We start from the raw sequence: 23,815 nt of genomic DNA on the forward strand, positions 1-23,815 counted from the left end.
CAGTAGCACTGTCTCCAAGTGGTCCCCTTGGAGCATGGCAACAGAGCCCAGAGAGGGAAGGCCTTGCATTCCTGGGGACAGAAGCGGTGGGCAGCCCAAGGTCCCAGCGAACACCCGTCAGCTGCTTTTTGGCCGTGAGGAATCCCCGTCTTGGAGCCGCCCAGGCTGGTGACTGGTGACTGGTGGAGGGACGGATGTGTCGTCATATGCAAATACCATACCTATATCCACGCATGCATTTCCCCATCCCACCTCAAGCGCCTCCCCGCCACGGGGGCCAAGCTGAGAAGGAAATCTGGGGTGTCCAAGCAGAAATGGGGTCGTCAGGCTGGCACGGCGGAGATGTGGGTCTTTATGTGGAATTAAAGGGCATCAATAAATTGCCCAGCTCAGGGCATGTGGGAGATGATCCACAAACATGCATTTTGTCTCCTCCATCCCCAGTGAGAATTGGCCCCGGGAATCTGGTCCCATTGTGCGTGATCTTGCGGTGCTGCCCCAGCAAGCCAGCTGTGCCCAGATGTTCGGGATGCACCTCCGGCCTATTCTGTGCTAAATCCTTGTGCTGTAAAGAGGCTTTGTGTGGAGAGAAGCCCCCAGCTGGAGTTGTTAATGAGCAGGGGGCGGGGTGGGAGCCACTTAGCTGGGGAGGCCCTCCTGATAACGCCAGGGGGTGTTGAAAGCCCCTCAGTCTGTTGGTGGTCTGGGCCCGCTCCCACCCCATGGCCTGCAGAGAACAGAGCAGCACCTTCTGGTAATTATCTACCTTCCAGGGGCTTCTCCCCTCCGATCTGGGGATTTAGGGGTGGGGAGGGATACAGCCGGTGCTGTTAATTGGTGTCTTCCCAGTAACCTCCGATTAAGTCCGGGGATTACACTAAAGAGGTGAGGAGGTAATACCCAAAATAAACACAAGTGCCCTTCCTAAGCGCATTCTTGCCAGCAAGTTAAATAATTCAGCCCCTGGAGCCTGTTCCTAAAAGATTTAAATACTAATTCAGGTGAGGGGCGGGGCATTGGGAAGCGTAGTAGATTTCTACCGATTCTGACTTCTTCTGACATCTTTTAAAGGCTTCGTTTCTGCGCTGTTTGATTCTCTTTGACGATTGTCAAGTTAAGTTTACTAAAAACTGGAGAAGACTTTGTTCCGGGGTGGGAGGCGAAGGGGGGCCGCTGGATTAGAAACGTGAGTCGTCCCCAGCTTGTCCATCCGCCCTGGCATCGTTTTATTCCTGCGTTTCTGAAAGGCTCCGAGTAATCAATTCCAGAGGAAGGGCTGGGGGAACCTTGGCAAAGGGGCCTCCTTCTTGGCTATCGCTTCGAATATTTTATGCAGCTAATAGAGTTGCGATGGGGCCCAAAATGTGGGCACTCGGAAACTGACGGGGTCCCATCGGAATGTATGTTCTGATGTATGCAGCCTCCCCCTGAGAGCAGATCTCTGGGGGCCCTTGAGCAAGGCATGAGCATTCAGGTTTCTAAGCCAGGAGTTTTGCAGGAATTTTCATGCTTTGAAGGAAGAAAAAGTCTTGAAATCAGAGTCTACATTTATTGAGCACTTACTGTGTGCCCGGCACTGCATTAAGTACTCACACTCACTCTCTCATTTAATCCTGACAACAGACAGCCTAGTGAGCAAGGGCTTACCATCGTTCCCATTTCCCAGATGAGATAGCCGAGGCTCATAGATGTCAAGGGCTTGCCTACCAGCAGTAATTGGCAGGGCAGCACTGCCCTTGCTCCATCTGTGTCTGCATCCTCAGGGTCACTGAGCCGTGCCCTGGAGAAAACATGGACGTGACGTTTCCGAAGGCACAGACAGAGTCCCAGAATGACAGAAGCCTGGGCTGCATCCCCATCACAAACCCCGACGCCAAGTGTCAGTTTGTCTACATTTGCTCTCTGCCAGTGACAAGCTTCTCATCTCTCCCTAAGGCAGGCATCCATCTGACGGCAGCTCTCACTGATGGAAGAGTTTCTGAGCTGAGATCTGAATCTGATAGGTTCTCCCAGCCTCACCCCCATGGGCCCACAGAGAAGCACGTCTGCCTCAACCCTGCAGAAATGAAAAGATAATTCCAAGCCTCCCCAAATCACCTCTCCTCATTTTGTACTTTTTCCTTCCATCCCATAACAGCAGGCTTTTTGGTGTCACTCATCTGAAAACCATTGTTGGGAAAGTCCTAAGAATGTTCTCCCCTCCTCACCACGCAGCCCATAGGACGTAAGAGTTCAAACACGATTGGGGGCCTCCTGGGGAGGTTTGCCCTGGACTCAGAGAGGACGCCCAGGCTCTGAGCTCTAGCCCTGCTACTTACTCTCCATGACCCTGGACTAGTTACTTCTCTTCTCTGAAACTCTACAAAATGGCATTAGTATTCCCTCTCATGGGGCCACGGTGAAGGTCAAATAAGAGGAGACAGGAATAGCCAAGGGCTGCACAGAAGTTGTAAGACTGTCGTCATCATCATGTACGTGTGGACGCTTGGGGTTCCCACGACCATCTGGGAAGCAGCACATAGCGATGCTTTGCTTGTCCAGGTTCGTCCAATTAACAAAGTGATCTATATATACTTCCTTCTACAAAGCCAGGAAATAATCGCAGCTTAGATAAAGGAGCTTGAATAGCAGCTCTGTGACCCTAGTGAATTCACTTTGTCTTCCTGAGACTTCAGTTGCCTCATCCTTATAATGGGTGAGTACCACCACCTTGAAGCCTCATGAGAACAATACCCAGGAGAAAGCCAGTGCACAGTAGGTACAACATAGAGCAGATCGTTGCTGGCTGTCTTCACCCCTCCCTTTTCTCACCCCTATTTGAAGAGGAAAGTATTGCAGCTGCTGTGACATCGAATTCAACTTTCAATGTTTTATTAGCATTTAGCAGAGGTGAGAAGTGGCCTTGCAGAAATACCATAATCAGAACATTGTGGCTCTTGTAAATTTGAGGCCACATATGTGTCATTTCGCTCTTTGGGGATGTGATTGTTTTCCAAGTGGCTTGTTCCTCAGGTAACCCGATGTTGACGGCACTAATGCAATTTTCATATCGAAATGTTGTTCTAGGGGGAGGGTGTCTATTTCACTTAGGCTCGTTGAAACCCAATCTACAGGAAAGGACGTTATAACAGAATTGGAGGTTAAATTTCATTTGCTGATTTAATAAAAACTAACAGGATGGATTTGGGGATATTTCATTAATCTTTCTTTCCTTTCAGTGCAAAGGAAATTAAGTTCACTCTAGTTCAAACTTTGTTTCACTCTTATACAATAGGCTGCCAATGTCCACTTTCTCTCTGGCAAGTTAAAACCTAATTAGTCACAGAAAATTCTTCCCTGACCCTGTCACCGGGAGCAGACGAGGAGACGCACGCTTGTGCACACGCGTGCATACACACACGTACACAGACGCGTGAACACACACACACTGCCACCCTTTGCTGAGTCCTGCTTTTATTGTCAGTGGCTATTAAAACCTGGGGGTGATGATATGCCTAAAAAACGTATCGACAGGACACAAGTTTTGCAGAGGCTCCTTGTCACGGCTTCGTCATGTGATGATTAGAACTTCCCTAAATGTGTCTGTGTCACTTGCAGGATGGGCTGGGATCCTTTCGAAATGGACAAAGAATATCTTTTCAGTTATAGGCACCCCCTATTCTATGGCATCATGCTTTTAAATGTCAACTCTGTATTTTTACTCTGCTGAGTAATCTTCAGGGGGGATCTATGTAAGGCAGGAAAGTCTAAGGAAAGGGCCCTAGGCTTGGGGTCCAGGGAGCCCCTTTTAGAGCCCCGACTCGATGGATTATTAGCTGTGTGATTTGGCGTAAGTGACCTAATCTCTTTGAGCCTGGGTTTTCTCTTTGGGAAAATGGGAATAAATAATCCCTGGTCTACCTGCCACAGAGAGAGATGTGAGAATCAAATACGGACATTTAGGGTTCAGACCAGTGGACACCCCTCGGAGTGGTCTGCTCTGGTCAACCCAGAACCCCTTTTTTGGTCCCCTTCACACAGTTCTGTACATAGTGTTGGCTGCTGTTGACTGCGCCTCCCTTACTCCCACGTGTGAGCCCCAGGAACTCTGGTGGGAACTCTGCCTGTGCCCCACTGTGTACCCAGCACCTGGCCCTGCGGCTGAGACACGGAAGACCCCCAGCAGGTGTTTCATGCATGAGTGGATGTGTGCCCAGGAACGACCTTTTAAACTATGATGTGTTGAGGTGACATCATAGTCACCGGGACAGCGAGACGTCATCATAGAAACAGGATGTGTTTATGGCAGATTTGCATCTGGGTATTTCTTGGTTGTCTGGGATTGGCAGCCTTGAGGGTCCTTGGAGTTTTATAGATGTAACGAGGGCTCTAAGCTTTCAAGCCTCTACTCTGAAGGTAGATGGTATTCCTTGTATTTACAAAGATTCCAGGATAGAAACCGTTACCGGTTGAGGGGGCAGCCGGAGTTTCTTGTGTATGGAAGTGATTTGTAATGTAGAAAGTGCCCCGTACGTGGATGTTTTACAATCCCATTGTGAACAGGGTGGAGGGTTGGACACAGGCCTGTGGAACGGCTTCCGGGCTTGTTGTATCAGCCTTCTTGAGGGGAGCATGGTGACAAGAAAAGTGGGGAAAGACAAGTCCAGGCTGAATCCCCGGCTTGCTGCCTATTATGAACAGTGTGGTCTGGGTGGGTTGCTTAATCCCCCTGGGCCTCGGTTTCCTCATCTGTAAATTGGGGATAATGATAAAGTCAGTTTCAGGGAGTTGTGTGGGGATTACGTGAGATACTGTGTGAGAAGCATGTCCAATTTCTCAAAGCAAGTCTTTAGAAGCCTCTTCCTGCCACAAAAATCTGCTGAGCCCAGTGGTCCAGCGGGAGTTCTGGTCCAAAAGGTCTGCTCTGTCATTGGACTGGGTCCCCTTCAGCCTTGTCCCTGCCACTCACAGCCAGAGGTCACCCCATCCACCACCTTGCCTGATAATTTCTCACTGTGTGGACCCAGCTTTGGGGTGGGGAACAGTCACCCACGTAACATTTTGTATCCTCACTGCCTTGCTTTGAAGCGTTTCCACTCTGCCTCTTGCACTTGTAGCCGAAGCGTCAGGGGTGAGGAGAAGACCCAGGCCCTCAGTGAGCAGCCAGGGATTTTTCTCCTCATTTGAAAAGTGGGCCTAAACGTGCTTGCTGCCCTCCTTGTCCCGCAGGGTCACATTGGGGGAATAAAATGGACCAACACAGGTAAAAGTACTTTAAAACGATGCTGCACAAGGCACATTAAGAGTTTCAGTTCATTAGCTGTCCTTCTGGGGGCCTGCAGTGCTGGGCTAGGCATGGCGTTGGGGGCAGGGAGTAGTCAGTGAATAAATGATAAATAATACAACGTGGTGACTATTATTAACCACTTATTATAGGCCAGGCACTGGGCTGTGTCCTTCATTGCATGAATCGCCATATGAGGGAGGTGCTAGTATTACTAGGCCCATTTTACAGATCAGGAAGCTGAGGCTCAGAGTCACATGGGTTTGGAGGCAGCAAAGCCAGGGCTTAAGCTCTGGTGCCTGTTACTGGCCTGTGTGGTGTCAACGACTGCAGGGCTGTGATACCAAGAGTAGAGACAAGAAGAAGCCTGAGTTACAGGGTTTGAACTTGGTCTTGAAAGGAAAAGGGGAGTCGACTGCATAAGGAAGATGGGGAAGGCTCTTCCAGGTGCAGGGACAGACTTCCTCTGCCTTGGTCCCCCTCTCCAGCCTCCTCCCCCACCCCTCCCCGGGTAAAGCCAGGCTGGTCCCCATCTCCTGGAGGACCTTCTCTGCCGTGCACCCAGAATGCTCCTCCTCTTTGGCCAAACCCTGCCCACCGTCCTAAGTCCAGCTCAAGCCTTGCCTTTTCCGGGCAGGCTTCCTAAACACTCGAGCCTCACCTCTTTCCCATGAACCTGCTGCCCATCGTGGCAGAGGGAAAGAATGAATGAATGAGGTCAAGAGAACAGAGGGAAGGCTGGGAGGTTTGGGGGGTGGAGACCATCATCAGAGCCGTGACAAGGGGAGTCGAGGGGTTTCTAGAAAAGGAAGCTCTGAGCCAAGCCAGTCACTGGGGGAATGACGTCACTGGGATCAGAGGGGATGGTGAAACTGAGTGCATCCCCTTCTCCTCCTGGGGCCCCAGCCATACTGAGTCCGACGTGGCTTCAGAATCCTTCTCAGCCCAGGGCACCAGCAATAAGCACGACACAGCACCTTTGTGTAACTTGGTACACATGCCAGTCACCATTCTAAGCGACTGAAGTCGTACATACACAAGTGCACCAACCCCATGAAACAGGTACTAAGGTTTATCTCCATTTCATAGATGAGGAGTGAGAAGTCTAAGGCTCATGGACCTTAAGGGACTTGCCCAGTGTGACCGGGCCGTGTTGCAGGGCTGGGACACAGGCTCAGACGGATGGGCTCTGAACCACTTCACCAGGGGCCTCGTCAGTTAGCAGGGGACAGTAAATGTACTGGTCACTCTTGGATTTGATCATAATGCGGATTGATTCATTCCTTCCTTCATTCATCATCTAACCTCAGTACCCCACCGCCATCCACTATCTATCACTTCACCCGCTTTATTACCTTCAGAGCTCTTACAACTGAAATCATCTGGTTCACTTAGTAGATTTTGTGTTTCCCATTTCCCACCTGCCTCTTCCCTCCATGGTGTGAGCTCCTGGGGGTCGAGACACCGCTGCAGGCTGCGTGTGGACCCCAACGACCCACCCTCTTCACAGCCGAGCCCTGAGCCTAGGACACCACTGGACCCGTGCCTGGGGAGGACCTCAGGCCCCTGCTGGGTGAAGCACAAGCCAGCCTTTCTTGTCAACACCCCGTGGAGGTCACAAAGTCCCCCGAGCACGAAGTCACCTGAAAGCAGTTAGCAATCAGCACACCCTCCTCAAGCAGCTGCAGCCCAACTGAGGCTTTCCCTCCAGCCCTCCCCTCCCCCCCACATCCCAATTTCTGGCAAGGAGGGAGCCACTCTCCTTGTCACTGGAACTGGGACCATAAGATTCCCCTCCTTTCTTCTACCCGTGTCAAGGGTGTGACTTCTGATTCCTATTTGTCCAATTCAAACCCTTCTGCTGAGACCCCTAAAGGCCCTTGAGAAGAGTCTTTTGCCACAATACCCACCCCTCACCGCCCTGCCTCTGATTCATCTGACATGCAGCTTCCTCCAGGAAGTCCTCCAGAATGCACCCCTGTCTCCCATCCTGTGCTTGTCCTGGTGTCTGTAATACACATGCTGTAATGTACATGCTATCGTTAGCTGGAGAGACCGCGCCTTAAACTGGGAGCCCTTGGAGGGCAGGGACTCTTCTTATTCCATGCCCTGTGGGTAAGTGTACAACCCACCTTTGTTTAGTGAATGAATAAATGAATAAATTTTGTTGGGGTACAGACAGATCACATTTCGAGCCCACCTGGTGCTCACCTGTGCACCCTTCCAGCAGGGCTGGGGCAGGGGCCACAATCCATCACCGTCACCTTCTCATTGGCCATCAGACTTGAAGCCTGGGGCTGGGGCAGGAGGCCCTCTCCTGGGACACAAGACAACATCACTTGACCCGTTGTCCTGCTGACAGCGCTCATCCGGAGAGCCACCTCCCCGAAACACAGCCGGGATGGATTGGAGCCACCACAGAGACTTGACAAGTGGGGGGATAGCTTGCCTGTGTCCGCAGAAGGACGCACTGCTGGGGAAGGTATTAACATTCCAGCCACTCTCCAGATTTGATTAGAGCTGATAACAATCACGGGGGACCCACTCTGCCAACGACAGCAATGCCAGAAGCAGCCTAATTCAATAGCCTGATGCTCTGGCCTTGTTTATATATCTCAGGTACTGTCCAGGGCTCATGCAGGAAGGCAGAGCACTCGGGTCCACAAGACAGATGCTGCTTTTATTAAAGAGCCAATGGAAGGGCCTTGGCACTGCGGGAACAGGGTTCCTACCCTGTCAGCACATTCCTGGCAGGCTGCTTGGGGAGACCAGCTTCTTCCCAGGGACAGCCACTTTCTCCTTGCTTCCTTTTTTTTTTTTTGCTTTTCATATCTTTTAAAAATTTTATTTTATGGAAGTATAGTTGACTTACAGCATTGTGTTAGTTTCTGGTGTACAGCAAAGTGATTCGGTTCTACATATATATGCATTCTTCTTCATATTCTTTTCCATCGTGGTTTATCCCAGGATATTGATTATAGTTCCCTGTGCTATACAGTAGGACCTTGTTGTTTATCCATTCTTTATATCATAGTTTGCTTTCGTTTTCAGGAGGGTCTCCCACCTGAAAAACCCGCCCTCTCCACAGCCTCCCACAGAGACCTGCCAACCCACTCACACTGCTGGGATCCAGGAAGGCGGAGGTGGCTGACAGGGAACTCAGGTGGCTTTTCCTGCCTCTCTCCATGGTCCAGACAGGAGGAGGCTTGGCCAAGGTCACACAGCTGGTCTAAGGAGTTTCAGGTCCAAGGAGCCTAGAGGATGGACCATAGGGCTGCCAAGTGCAAGGCTGATTCCCTGCTTCTGGGCACTTGTTCACCTTCACGTTTCATCAGAAAATGTGGTTCCTTCCCCGCTTCCCCACGCTCTGCTCGCTCTCCTCTACAGCCCTGCCACCTCAGCCCCAAATCACAAATGTCTCAACATTTGTCTCCCTCCCTTGGGTGGGATCCTCCTTGGACCGCCATCTCCATGGGCCACGTTCCTGTGTGCTGGGTCCCAGTGGCCACACACTGGGAAGCCAGGTGTAGCCAAGGCTGGCCAGGGCTGCCCTCCCCCCAAACAAGTTGGGCCATAGTCGGGTGAGCTCTTCGGGTTTTGCTGCGGCTGGAGGCTGGGATGCCCTTACTGCGCCCTCAACATCCCTCTGCAAGAGGCTTTAGTTCTGCTGATCTGGACTCAGACCTTCCCAGTCAGAGAGCCCACCCTCCCAGGTGAGGATGGGATGCTGGAGGGAGGGGCAGGGGCGGTGAAGTCAAGAGTCAGCCCTCCCCGAGAGGACCCGCTGCTTGGTGACACCAGTGGTCTCGCCCAAGTGGGTCAGGACCCTGCAGGTTGGACCGAGGCCTGGGAAATTGTCAGCCTTTATCATGCACCTGCTGTCTACTTGTCACCCCGTGCTCAGGTCCACGGGGGGACACACCCACGTAAGAGTGATGATCACCTGCTAAAAAGTGAGTGGTGCTAGAAATTAAAAGTTTGCTGGTTTTGAAGATTTCTGCCTAATTCAACGGTCTAACAGGTAAGTCTCAAAACATTTTGAATGAGAATGTTGTAAATATAGAGATCAAAATGTGACCGATACTATAGTAATTTAACCTCTTTTAAAGGCATCTCAACAGGTTTCTAGAAAAGAAAACTAGGGGGAAAATAACTTTTTTTAGTATGTTCACGAAAAGCATAGGCTGATTAAAAACTAGAATTTTATTCACAGAACTAGAACAAAAAATTTCACAATTTGTATGGAAACACAAAAGACCCCGAATAGCCAAAGCAATCTTGAGAACGAAAAATGGAGCTGGGGGAATCAGGCTCCCTGACTTCAGACTATATTACAAAGCTTCAGTAATCAAGACAGTTTGGTACTGGCACAAAAACAGAAATATAGATCAATGGAACAGGATAGAAAGCCCAGAGATAAACCCACACACATATGGGCACCTTATTTTTGATAAAGGAGGCAAGCATATACAGTGGAGAAAAGACAGCCTCTTCAATAAGTGGTGCTGGGAAAATTGGACAGGTACATGTAAAAGTATGAAAATAGAACACTCCCTGACACCATGCACAAAAATAAACTCAAAATGGATTAAAGACCTAAGTGTAAGGGCAGACACTATCAAACTCTTAGAGGAAAACATAGGCAGAACACTCTATGACATACATCACAGCAAGATTCTTTTTGACCCAGCTCCCAGAGAGATGGAAATAAGAACACAAATAAACAAATGGGACCTAATGAAACTTAAAAGCTTTTGCACAGCAAAGGAAACCATAAACAAGACCAAAAGACAACCATCAGAATGGGAGAAAATATTTGCAAATGAAGCAACTGACAAAGGATTAATCTCCAAGATTTACAAGCAGCTCATGCAGCTCAATAACAAAAAAACGAACAACCCAATCCAAAAATGGGCCGAAGACCTAAATAGACATTTCTCCAAAGAAGATATACAGATGGCCTACAGACACATGAAAGAATGCTCAACATCATTAATCATTAGAGAAATGCAAATCAAAACTACAATGAGATATCATCTCACACCGGTCAGAATGGCCATCATCAAAAAATCTAGAAACAATAAATGCTGGAGAGGGTGTGGAGGAAAGGGAACACTCTTGCACTGTTGGTGGGAATGTAAATTGATACAGCCACTATGGAGAACAGTATGGAGGTTCCTTAAAAAACTACAAATAGAACTACCATACGACCCAGCAATCCCACTACTGGGCATATACCCTGAGAAAACCATAGGTCAAAAAGAGTCATGTACCAAAATGTTCATTGCAGCTCTATTTACAATAGCCAGGACATGGAAGCAATCTAAATGTCCATCGACAGATGAATGGATAAAGAAGATGTGGCACATATATACAATGGAATATTACTCAGCCATAAAAAAAAATGAAATGGAGGTATTTGTAATGAGGTGGATGGAGTTAGAGTCTGTCATACAGAGTGAAGTAAGTCAGAAAGAGAAAAACAAATACAGTATGCTAACACATATATACGGAATCTAAGGGGAAAAAAAAAAAAAAAAAAAAAAAAAAAGGCCATGAAGAACCTAGTGGCAAGACGGGAATAAAGACACAGACCTACTAGAGAATGGACTTGAGGATATGGGGAGGGGGTGGGGTGAGATGTGACAGGGTAAGAGAGTGTCATGGACATATATACACTACCAAATGTAAAATAGATAACTAGTGGGAAGCAGCCGCATAGCACAGGGAGATCAGCTCGGTGCTTTGTGACCACCTAGAGGGATGGGATGGGGAGGGTGGGAGGGAGGGAGATGCAAGAGGGAAGAGAAATGGGAACATATTGTATATGTATAACTGATTCACTTTGTTATAAAGCAGAAGCTAACACACCATTGTAAGGCAATTATACTTCAATAAAGATGTTAAAAAAAAAAAAAAAAAAACAACTAGAATTTTATACATACGATGAAAACATATATACAAACGTATATGTGTTGTGTAAATAATTTTCAACTGATAATCTTATACAGAAAACTAATCATGGAGCACATCTGCACACATCTTTGTATGTATAATCTACACATGTGCATATGATTCTAAGTGTGAATCTTACAAAATTCTTCTAAAGTTCTTCCAAAAGTCCTGTTCCCAGGTACAGAGATTTCTAGCACTCTTGAAACATAGGAAGCTGGTATCATAGCATAAATTCTAATGAAAACATAAATTAATGAGGAAGAATAGCCTAAAAATCCAATTGGTTTAAGAAGCCTTAAACTCTATCACCCATAAGCCCTCGATGGATAACAAAGGAGTTGGAACCCATTGTTTCCCACCCACTGGCGCCTCCCAAATCCAGGGTTCTCAGTCCCAGTAGGTGGGTGGCAAAGGCCCAACTAGGAGCAGGCAAGACGAATAGGAGCTGGGTTAACAGGGCAGACTCCGTGGAGGCAGGGAAACCCAATAAAGCCTTGGCGTTCGCCAGCTTGAGCTGCCGTAACAAAGCACCACGAACTGGGTGGCTAACAGAAGAAATTTATTTTCTCAAGGTCCCCGGAGGCTGGTCGTCAGATCAAGGTGTTGGCAGTGTTGGCCTCCTGTGCCTTCTTCTGTGTGTCTGTGTCCGAATCTCCTCTTCTTACAAAGACACCTAGTCATATTGGATCAGGACCCACCCTGATGACCTCATTTTAACTTAATCACCTCTTTAAAGACCCTGTCTCCAAATACAGTCACAATCTGAAGTACTGGGGGTTAGGACTTCAACATCTGGATTTGGGGGGCACAATCCAGCCCATAACAGCCTTGGAGAACACAAGAAGGGTACCTGGATTCGGACTCGGAAGGCTTGAGCTCTAGACCCAGCCTTGGTCCCTGGAGCCCTGTGGGTTAAGACATTTCACACTTCTGAGCCTCCATTTTCCTATTTGTGAAACGGCCATAATAATCTCACCCCGCCTCTCTCAGAGACTTGCGGGAGAATCCAAAGACGTAAAGGATGCAAAAGTGCTTTATAAACTGTAAGGTGCAGTCTGAGTGCAAGGGGGTGGCAGGGGAGCTCTCTACATAGGGGTGCACAGAGGGGGGGTCAAAGTGGGGTTGAAATCCAGCCTCATCTCCTCTTGCCAGGTAACATCGAGCCCAGGGCTGCATGGACCTGGAGAAAAGGGTTCCATTCTCTAATGCACATGAAGGTTCTGGAAGGTTCTGAAGGACCAGCAGAAGCCTTGTTGGGGGTGTGGAGGAAGGGGAGTGATTGTCTCCAGGAGAAGCAGAGCACGGCCTCCAAATCCTACCAAGTCCTCGTCCAGCCAACCCAGGCCTTTCTCTCAAGTCGGCACAGTTCCACTCTTCCGGCTGCATCAGGAATTACCTCTCCTTTGGGCCAAAGACAAAAAAGTGTGTGGACTTGTTTCCAGGATTATTAAATTACATCTAGCATATTTTTCCCGAGTGTGTCCCGTCTTAGTGGGGTTTAGAGCTGCGATTGGGCCAGGCGAGCTCCAGTTACCTCTAATGAGGAGATTAATCAGCAGGCTTAACGATAATTCTTCATTGATTCTCTTGTGCCTGCAGAGCCCGCGTCGGCCAACCCAGGGCCGGGGCGGGGGGAGCCCCAGAGCATTCCCTCCACCCACCCAGGAGCGCTCACCTTGGTCTGCTTGGGGCCAAGGCCTCCGCCTGCCCTACTGAAGAGTGGTCCGGTGCTCTCAGGATGGGATTAAACACCAGCTAACACCCCTGTGGGGAAGAACAAAAGTTAGAGCAAGAAATAAAGACCCCAACAAAAAAAAATTCAGCTAATTCCATCCTGTCAGCAGTGGATATTAAGACTGTTCGCTGGCGAGGCCTGCCATGCGTAAGCCACAAAGGCACTACTGTTGAGCTTTAATTTAATTTTCAGAGAGGTGAGCGAAGCCCCCAGTGCTCTGGAAAGGAGGTGCTGGGAGCTTTCCCTCCCTGAGGGCAGTCTGGAGTTTTCCTGAGGCTTTGCTGAGCGGGTCCCCTGCCTCGGTGAGGAGGGATGCTTCTCAGAGAACCGTTGATTGAACGCCTACTCTGGGCCTGCCTTTCCACCGTCTGCAACTGTCCCCAGAGCTCAGAGCTCAGATGTAATTATGTCCATTTCATGGATGAGGAAACTGAGGCTCAGAGAGGCTGTGTGATTTTGGTGAGGTTGCCCAGCAAGTAGGCAGCAGAGTTGGGGCTCAAGCCCACAGGCCTTTCCCACTCTGCGGTTGCTTTTCCCTAAGTTCTCTGCTGCCACTCAAGCAGCAGGACCTGGAGATGGAGACAGAGGTCACTTCTGTGGCTTCATCTCCTTTGGCAGCTCTTTGGACTAGGGGGTGCTGTTTCTCGGGAAGTTAAATGAAGGACCCTTTTGCCCAACTATCCCCCCTTCACCCTTCACCTGCCGGAGGGCTGTTGCCCCCTGCCCATCCCTTTTTATTTCTCGGCACTTATCAAGCACGTCCTCTTAACCTGGCACTGGGCTTCATGGTTTTTACAGGGTTAACTATTATTTCATGCCCATTTTACAGCTAGGGAGTGTTGAGGCCAGGAGTCCAAGCCTCTGTGAGCTGGCTCCCTTGTTCTGATGTCCGCTGGGTCCCTCTGGGGGGAATGCACCCTTGCTCGTAGGAAGGAAAGTTAGGAAGGGTGCAGGAAGAGGGAGGCGGTAGACAAAGCCCTGTAACGACTTCTCAGGCTGTGCAGAGGGCACATCAATCTTTCTAAGTTGACCAGGTCACCAGTGCTTAATGGCTTGTGGATGGCTGTCCTGTGAGGCTGGCTTGAAGTGCCCACTAGCCTCGCCCCGGGGATAAGGAGGTCAAACGGTCGGAAGAGGTGAGTGGCCGAGGAGAAACAAGACATCAGGCAGGAACCGTGAGGATTTCAGTCAGACAGGGCTGGATTCGAGTCCTAGCTCAGCCATCAACCTGCTGGGTGACCCTGTGCATTTTTCTTACTCATTTTGGGGTCCCAGTTTCTTCTTTTGCTACACACACACACACACACACACACACACACATTGCCACCACCGCCCTCGAGGTGACATAGGGTGTTGAGAGCTAAGTGGGTAACTTTCATATTTTACTCTCTTGACAAGGATATGGACTTCTGAAAACACAGCACACGCACCTTTACTTTCACAGTTTACAAAGATCTTTCCCATTCATGATAGGGAACATTGGTCCCCCAATTTTCACATGAGGAAACTGAGGTGCAGAGAGAAGGGGCTTCCCCACACGCTTCAGGCTGGAGGGAGCTTTCTAGAGCACTACTCTGATGGGGACAGTCTTCTGTTTCAAGGACCTGCCACTGCCCTCAGGGTCCAAATAAAGTGTGTGTGCACAAGTGTGTGATTGTGTGTGTGTGCATGTGTGGCTGTGTCAATGTGTATACACAGGTCTTCATGTGTGCACACGTATACATACATACATGGTCGTGTTGTGTGCATACGTGCACGACTGTGTATGCACGTGTGCATACGTATGCATGGGCATGTGTGTAAAATCTGGTCCCCGGTCCCTCTCTCCCCTCTCCCCATGTTCACACAGACCACACCAGTCTAACTGAACTACAGGTGTAAGTTCCCTGCTACTCCGTATTCTTGGTTGCCTTCCTAATGGCTCACACTGACGCTGGAGCCAGACTGCCTGGGTTCAAACCCTGTCACTTATCCTTCTGAGGCCTCGATTTACTCATCTCTAAAATGGGTTTCCTAGCCCCTGGTTGGTGACATTTACATGTATTATTTGCAAAGTGTTTAGTACAGTGCTTGAGACATTGCAAGTGATACAGGAGTGTTTGTTAAGTAGATAATTGGGTCGATGCCTCATCTGTGTATCCTTGGACTGCGGAACAAATCTCCCTGTACTGGGAGTGTCCATCCCCACAGACTGTGAGATCTGCTGTCTTTGAAGCCCCAGCCCCTGGCTCTGCGGGCCCAGGACCTCCGAACATTCAGGAGGCTCCCTCCCGGGTCCAGCCAGGTTCACCTTCAAGGGCTGTCTCTTCAAGGCGGCATGCCCTGTATAAATCTCTCTGGAGGGCAATAAAAATAATAGCCATGCTAGTTAAGCCTGTGAACAGAGAAACTTTAGATCGGAGCTATCCAATTAAATGATTCCTCCAACACGTAAAATTGTTTTTGATTTTTACTGTAAACTTCTCAGGTCCTCCCATCCGAAAGCATGATCGAGGTAACTCCAACAGCTGCACCCTGCAGGGATACAAAGATTGGAGATGCTACTCTTGCTTCTGGCCCATCTGATGCAGCTGCCCGTGTGGCTCCCAGGTCTTGTTCCCGCCCCCAAATCAGGCAGTCCCACCAGGCAGCTGATGGGTGGGAAGGTGGGAGCTCTGGATGCACCTACCCTGGGGAGGGACAGGGAGGAATGGGTGAGACCTGGCCCCACCCAGCTATCAGGTGGGTCTTCCAAGTTCAGAGCTACCCAGAGCATGTCTGGCTTTGCCAGGAAAACATTAGGTGGCCTTACAGGTGAGGTCCAGCGACCTCAGTTTCTCTATGGAGGCCCAATGGCAGGGATGGGTTGGAATTGGCAGGCACCGGCCCCTGGAAACCAATTGTTAAAATTTCAGGACTTTTACCAGCAGGTTGTTAAACAGAGTCACCATTAAAAATTAAATTATGTAAACTTACGATTGAATAACATATTAAAAACAAAGGTGGACTTCCCTGGTGGCGCAGTGGTTAAGAATCCGCCTGCCAATGCAGGCAACAAGGGTTTGATCCCTGGTCCGGGAAGATCCCACATGCTGTGGAGCAACTAAGCCTGCATACCACAACTACTGAAGCCCGCGTGCCTAGAGCCCATGCTCTGCAGCAAGAGAAGCCACTGCAATGAGAAGTCCACGCACCGCAACGAAGAGTAGCCCCCGCTCGCCGCAATTAGAGAGAAAGCCCAAGCGCAGCAACGAAGACCCAACGCAGCCAAAAAAAACAAAACAAAACAAAACAAAAACCAAAGGTAACGGTAAAACTACTCTTCATGATACTATAATGATGAACGCATGTCATCATACAATTGTCCAAACTTACTTAATGTACAACGTCAAGAGCGAACCCCAATGTAAATGATGGACTTTGGGTGATGAGGATGTGTCAATGCAGGTTCGTTGATTGTAACAAATGCACCACTGGGGGGGGGGTTGATGGCTGGGGAGACTGTGTGTGTGTGGAGACAGGGGGATATGGGAACTCTCTGTACTTCCTGCTCAATTTTCCTGTGAAACTAAAACTACTCTATAAGACAAAGTTTATGAATTAAAAAAAAAACTGCTCTATAAGACAATGTTTATGAATTACAACTCAATTCATCAGAGGTTAATTAGTCAAAACTCATCAGTTCCTGATTATTTTACTAGATTTTTGCTATCATCTAATGGAAGTACAAATAATGATGGACTACCTCCATCTTTTCCCAACTCTACATTCAGGTGACATCACTTTGATAGCTTGAAACCAGCCATGGTGGGAATATTTATGTTACGTAAATGGACAACTGCTACACATCGGGGCTTAATTTATGTTGTTGTGGTGATTGTTTAGACTTGAGGAAGTATGCAGAATAAACTTAAAATATGTCATGTCTACAGCTGTTATGTTATAAATAGCCCCTCAAATTGAGGAACTCTTCTGCCAGCCTTTGAAAACTATTATCTGAGTCAGAGGAGAAGTTGCACATGTCATTAGTGAACTGGTGAAATCTCCATCATTTCGCTTTTGTCTTACTTGTTCACATAAGTGAAAACATCAACAAACATTCTTGTCTGGAGTGCCCTTATTCTTCGATTGCATCCGTAGTTTGGCTATGGATATAGGAGTTCAAGAATGATCAATGAAGGCATTCTCTGAGAATCAACTGGGGCCATGTGGAATTTACAATGAGGAGTATTGTGCACTTTATTGTTTGTTAACTGTGTGCTACACATCTTTCATGTGAGTAAAATTTATAATAAATATTTACCTGCAAAGGCTGCTTGGCTTCCCTCTTTGTCCCTTAAGGTAAAAGTTGAAGGGAGTATAGCACACTTCAAAACCAAAGAGAGAAGAAATAATAATAACTACTGTTTATTGAGGGCCCCCTAGATGTCAGCTCTGTGCCAGACATTCCCCCCAGTTCAAACTTCACAGTCGTCTCTGGGATGCACCTTAGTTTGTGTTCCCTTGAAAGTGGACCCTGAAAAAAGGATGCATGTCATTTATCAGAGAGGTGATCCCAGGAAACGTTAACAGGGAAGTGGGGAAGGGAAGGCAGCCTATCAGGAAGTGGGGAAAGGAGGCAGGGAAGGGAAGGTAGCCTATCAGGAAGTGAGGAAGGGAGGCAGGGAAGGGAAGGCAGCCAATCAGATGTTAGCAAGCCAGTTACCATGGGGACAACTGGAGCTGGGTCCTGCTGGGGTCTCTGGGAACCAGGGCAGGGCTTGCACTCAAGACAAAGAGGGCCCAGGGGGCTGGGGTATGAATACATCAACTCCTGGGTGTCATTGGTTGGGTGCTACTCTGGGACTGCAGTTAATTCTTTGTATTTGGCTCCCAAATTACGACATTGCACCCCCATTTTTTCTGTGAGAACAAAGATAACCTCATGTCTCTCTGAGAAGGGATGAGAAAATAGCCTAAATTGTCTTCAGTGGAAGAAGTCAAGGAGCAGGTGACAGGGTTCCTACACTCTTTCTAGGACTCAGTCCCTCTCTCTCTGTCTGCAGGCTCTTTCCTCTGTTCTCCCCATGTTCTCAGAAGCTCCGCCTTCATGGTGGTGAGGTGTTTGCCCCAGATCAAACCTGACATCCTCCTAACTTACAGTGAGAAAGAGAGAAAGCCTCTTTCCATGCACTCAGGCAAAGACGGGGGTAGGGGGGTGGTTCTCTGCTTGGGGCTGATTGGCCCGGCTCAAGTCACATGCCCACCTCCCTCGACCAGTTGCAGGGCCAGTGTAGGGTGATGCTCTGACTGGTCAGGCCTACGTGTTGTGCTCCTTCAGGAGGGTCCCACATGCAGTAGGAGGAGGGAGAGGGACTCACCCACCTTGAGACCAACGCTGACAATAGATGTGTGACTTGTGTCCATAAATTTTATGAATTCCATAGCATTGATCCAGAAAGGATTCTGAAGACATTAAAAAGGGAGGTGAGGTGACCACTTTGTAAAAACATGGAAAACGCATCTGAGAAATGGTAGCATGCAGCCCGGTCCCTACATTGAATTGGCATTATTTTTTTTGGCTGCGCCACACAGCTTGTGGGATCTCAGTTGCCTGACCAGGGATCGAGCTTGTGCTCTTGGCAGTGAAAGCACGGAGTCCTAACCACTGGACTGCCAGGGAATTCCCAACACTGAATTACCTTGCTTGTTTGTTTACCTTCATGTCTGTCTCCTTTTATTAGACTGTAAGGTCCTTGAGGATGGGGGGCAGGGATTCTGTCTTTGTGGTTCGTTGCTGTAAGTCGAGCACCTGGAACAATGCTTGGCATATAGTATCAATAGATGCTCAATAAATATTGGATGGACCATTAACTAATAAAGAGTATAGGCGGAGTTGGCTTGTAAGGGCAGTGGGCAACGTACATACTCTGACAAAAACAAAATGGGGACCTAAATAAAGCCAGACTGTAGCTGATTACCTCTGTGACCAGGAAGATTTAGAAAGTGATCCAAGTGGACTGAAAGTACCGAAAATAGTATTTAGAAACCAATTACTATGGACCAGCTCTCTCTATATCAACTCACTGAATCCTCCCACTGCTCTGTTGAGGCAGGAACTCTTATCATTCCCATTTTATAGATGAGGTAACAGAGGCACAGAGTTTAAATGCCATTCCTAGAGTCACCCAGGTGGGCTAGTGCCTCTCAAACTTTTGGGCTGTGAATAAGACAGATACACTTCTAACCCTCTTAGAATTTACAATCTAGTGCACAGCTTTTCAGATTTTAAACGAGCACCTGGGACCTTGTTAAGACACAGATTCTGAAAGGAATCTCCTCCTAAACTGTTGGTGGGAATGTAAATTGGTACAGGCACTGTGGAGAACAGTATGGAGGTTCCTTAAAAAACTAAAAATAGAACTACCATATGATCCAGCAATCCCACTCCATAGCAGCACTATTTACAATAGCCAAGACATGGAAGAAACCTAAATGTCCTACAACAGATGAATGGATTAAGAAGATATGGTACATATATACAATGGAATACTACTCAGCCATAAAAAAGAATGAAATAATGCCATTTGCAGCAACATGGATGGACCTAGAGATTATCAAACTAAACGAAGTAAGGCAGACAGAGAAAGACAAATATCATATATTGCTTATATGTGGAATCTAAAAAATGATATAAATGAAGTTATTTACAAAGCAGAAAGAGATTCACAGATCTGCAAAACAAACTTATGGTTACCAAAGGGGAAAGGGGGGTAAATTAAGAGGTTGGGGTTAACAGATACACACTCCTACATATAAAATAGGTCAACTACAAGGTCCTACTGCACAGCACAGGGAACTAAATTCAGTATCTTATAATAACCTTTAATGGAAAAGAAATCTGAAAAAGAATATATATCTGTGTGTGTGCATGTGTGTGTGTATAACTGAATCACTTTGCTGTACACCTGAAACTAACTCAACATTGTAAATGAATGATACTTCAATTTTTAAAAATGGTTTAAAAAAAAGGAAAAAAAAGATACAAACTGTGATTCACTAGGTCTGTCTGGGGGGAGGCCTGAGAGTCTGCATTTCTCACAGGCTCACAGATAGAGCTGCCACCCGTGTTGCCTTCAGTGGCAGGACTACTCAAGGTAACACGGAGATGAGGACTTCTTGGAGAGGCAGATACAGGTGGTCTGGGTGAGAAAAGGGCCATAGAGCAGAAAGGAGCAGAAAGGAGTTGGGTTCAAGCAGAACCTCTCCTGGATAAGAAGCAACTGGCTGTATTATCACATTTTGGTACTTAATGGACCACCCAAGTGTAGCTTACTCTCTGGCCTAGGTGGCCACCTCCTCACACCTCCCCTGTGCCGTCCCAAAGCCTCTGAGCCTGAAGACTCAGTTCCCAGTCCCTCTCAGTCCCAACAGCTTCCTGCTACAGGCCCCTCCTGCCTCTGATAATACTTACTGCCCCCGCAGGAGCCCCCTTTCCTGGACTGCTCTGGGCTGTTGGACGGATGCCCTGCCCAAGAAGGAGACCCATCAGCACCCCCTGAGTCCTGGACTTGGGATGTGGAACAAAGTCTGCTAAGTGCCCTGCCCCAGCCTCACTATGTGGCCTGCAGACACTTCAGTCTCCACATCTGTAAAATGGGAGGGTGACCCTTCCAGCTCTAACCTCCAGTGCCTGATTGGTGGACACACTGAGAAGTCTCAGATTTCAGGCACTCCATCTCCCAACAAGCACAGACAAGACTTTCCCTGCTCTCCCAGGGTCCGGCAGTGACCTTGATGGGGCTGGAGGGCCAGTATGCATCCTGGGTGTCATACCTTTGGCGCTGAGGAAGAGGTGTCTTGCTGGGGAGACCGTAGGGCTAGGCTGTGGCTCTAGGTTCTGGGCAGAGAATGAAGGTTTCACCAAGGGCCCAGACCTGGCTCCCTCCTCCTTCTCCTATATCGCTTCTCACACATGGAGGTTTGTGGTGGGGGGCGGGGTGCCAGAGAGGTGGGGCAGGCAAAAGGAGAGCGGAGGAAGTATCCTGCACACAGTAGAGGTTAAATTATATGTTTGTAAAATGGATGAATTAGTGAATGAATTCAAGTTCATTCAATTTTCTTGAAGCAAGATTCATGAATCCTTGCTGGGAGGACTGCCTTGGGAAATGGGCTGTGATGGGCTGTGTCCTCTGTTATATCTCCAAGGTCTGGTACATATTAGGTACTTAATATATATTTACTGAGTATATGAATGAAGAGGATTGAACAGTTGTGAGGAAAGAATGTCCCCCAGCTGAAATGAAGGAGTCAGTCATTCCAACTACTCAGGAACAGGAAGGGGAGTCAAAATTAAGCAGTAACTAGTATACAGAGAAAGAGTTTTGGCCAACACTGAGCTCAACGTGAGTCCCACTGTGAGGTATTTGCTAATGGAGTTAATGCCCACTTGGGTTGCATTAACAGATGTATAACATTTAAAATGAAGGAGGTTATTTCCCTTTCACTCAACTCTGTTTTACCACACTTGGAGAAATTGTCCTGCATTCCGAGCCCTGCTATTTAAGAGAAGCACTGGCTGACTGAAAAAATCTGGAGCAGAGGTGACAGATAGACCACAAAGGGGTAGTTGAAGGAATTTCTGGGGATGATTCATTTTGAAAAGAGAAAACTCAGAGCACCTAAAAATATCTTGAAATAGCTGAAAAGCAGTTCTGGGAAGGTTGACTAAACATTCTTTGTGTAGCCAAAAGGTAGTAGAGATATTACAGAGTCATTTTTAGGGTCAATCTGGGAAAGAATTTTCTTGCACAAAAATTATCCAAAGGTGGGAGAAGCTGTATCCTAAGACAGTGAGTTCGGAGTCACAAGACAGAGGTCAACTGTCCATTGAAGGAGCTATTACAGAGGTAACACAGCAAAACAAAAAGGACATCTCAAGGCTCAGAAGACCTGGATTAGAACTGGCTCTGGTTAGACAATAATGAAGATAATGAAAAAAATCAGTGAAATGGAGAAAAAACAACAATAGCAAAAGAAGGAAAAGATTAATAAAACCAAAAGTGGTGTTTTCAAAAAGATCAATTAAGATAGATAAGAAAATGCAAACAATGAAATACAAACTGAAATGGAAGAAAATACCTATTGATATAAGGAAAATTAAAACATAATTTAAAAGTATTAGGAAAAACTAAAAGCTAATACATCTTAAACTTGAGAAAAAATGGAAAAAATGTGGGAAGAATAAAAAAGAGCAAACATGTATTCAAGAACAAACTGATCTTGAATAGACCAATACACGTTTTAAAGAAATTGAATGGTAGTCTAGGTCTCCTCATCACAAAAAGTCCCAGGCCCAGATGGTTTTATAGGTGAGTGCTACCAACTTTCACATACAGAAAATTCTTATCTTATACAAATTATTTCAAAAGGAGATGAAGAACAAAAGAAACCATTTAATTAGGTTTGTCAGATTATCAGTGTTATCTTGATCCCTAAGTTAGACAACGGCAGTCCAAGAAAGAAAGTTACAGACTTACAAAACATAAAAATAATTTATTTTTAAATCAACAAATTATTGGACCTAATAAGAAAGTTCAGCAAGTTTCTAAATACAAAACCACCTTTAAAATATCAGAAGATTTTGGACTTCCCTGGTGGTGCAGTGGTTAAGAATCTGCCTGCCAATGCAGGGGACACAGGTTCGAGCCCTGGTCTCCAGGAAGATCCCACATGCTGCAGAGCAACTAAGCCCGTGCACCACAACTACTGAGCCTGGGCTCTGGAGCCCATGAGCCACAACTACAGAGCCTGTGTGCTGCAACTACTGAAGCCCATGTGGCCTAGAGCCCGTGCTCCGCAACAAGAGAAGCCACCTCAATGAGACACCCGGGCACCGCAACGAAGAGTAGCCCCCACTTGCTGCAACTAGAGAAAGCCCGTGCACAGCAAAAAAGACCCAACACAGCCAAAAATAAAATATAACTAAATAAATAAATTTATTTTAAAAATCAGTAGATTTTTCTACATGAACAATAAACAGAAAATATAATTTAAAAAAGAAATATACCGCACTCAAGAGCAACAAAGCCGTAAAGTATGTAGGAAGTAACCTAAAAAGAAAGCACATGGGGACTTCCTTGGTGGTGCAGTGGTTGAGAATCCACCTGCCAATGCAGGGGACATGGGTTCAATCCCTGGTCCAGGAAGATCCCACAGGCCGCTGAGCCACTAAGCCCGTGCGCCACAACTACTGAGCCTGCGTGCTGGAACTACTGAAGCCCACGCAGCCTAGAGCCCTTGCTCTGCAACAAGAGAAGCCACCGCAATGAGACGCCCACGCACTGCAATGAAGAGTAGACCCCGCTTGCAGCAACTAGAGAAAGCCCACGCACAGCAGCAAAGACCCAACACGGCCATAAATAAATAGATAAACAAATAAAAATGCAGTCCCTATCAAATTACCAATGGCATGTTTTACAGAACTAGAACAAAAAATCTTAAAATTTGTATGGAGACACAAAAGACCCTGAATAGCCAAAGCAGTCTTGAGGGAAAAAAATGCAGCTGGAGGAATCAGACTCCCTGACTTCAGACTACACTACAAAGTTACAGTAATCAAGACAATATGGTACTGGCACAAAAACAGAAATATAGATCAATGGAACAGGATAGAAACCCCAGAGATAAACCCAGGCACCTATGGTCAACTAATCTGTGACAAAGGAGGCAAGGATATACAATGCAGAAAAGACAGTCTCTTCAGTAAGTGGTGCTGGGAAAATTGGACAGCTACATGTAAAAGAATGAAATTAGAACACTCCTTAACACCATACACAAAAATAAACTCAAAATGGATTCGAGACCTAAATGTAAGACCAGACACTCTAAAACTCTTAGAGGAA

The sequence above is a fragment of the Balaenoptera physalus genome (assembly GCF_965194825.1).
Source record: "Balaenoptera physalus genome assembly, chromosome: 2".
NCBI lineage: Eukaryota > Metazoa > Chordata > Mammalia > Artiodactyla > Balaenopteridae > Balaenoptera > Balaenoptera physalus.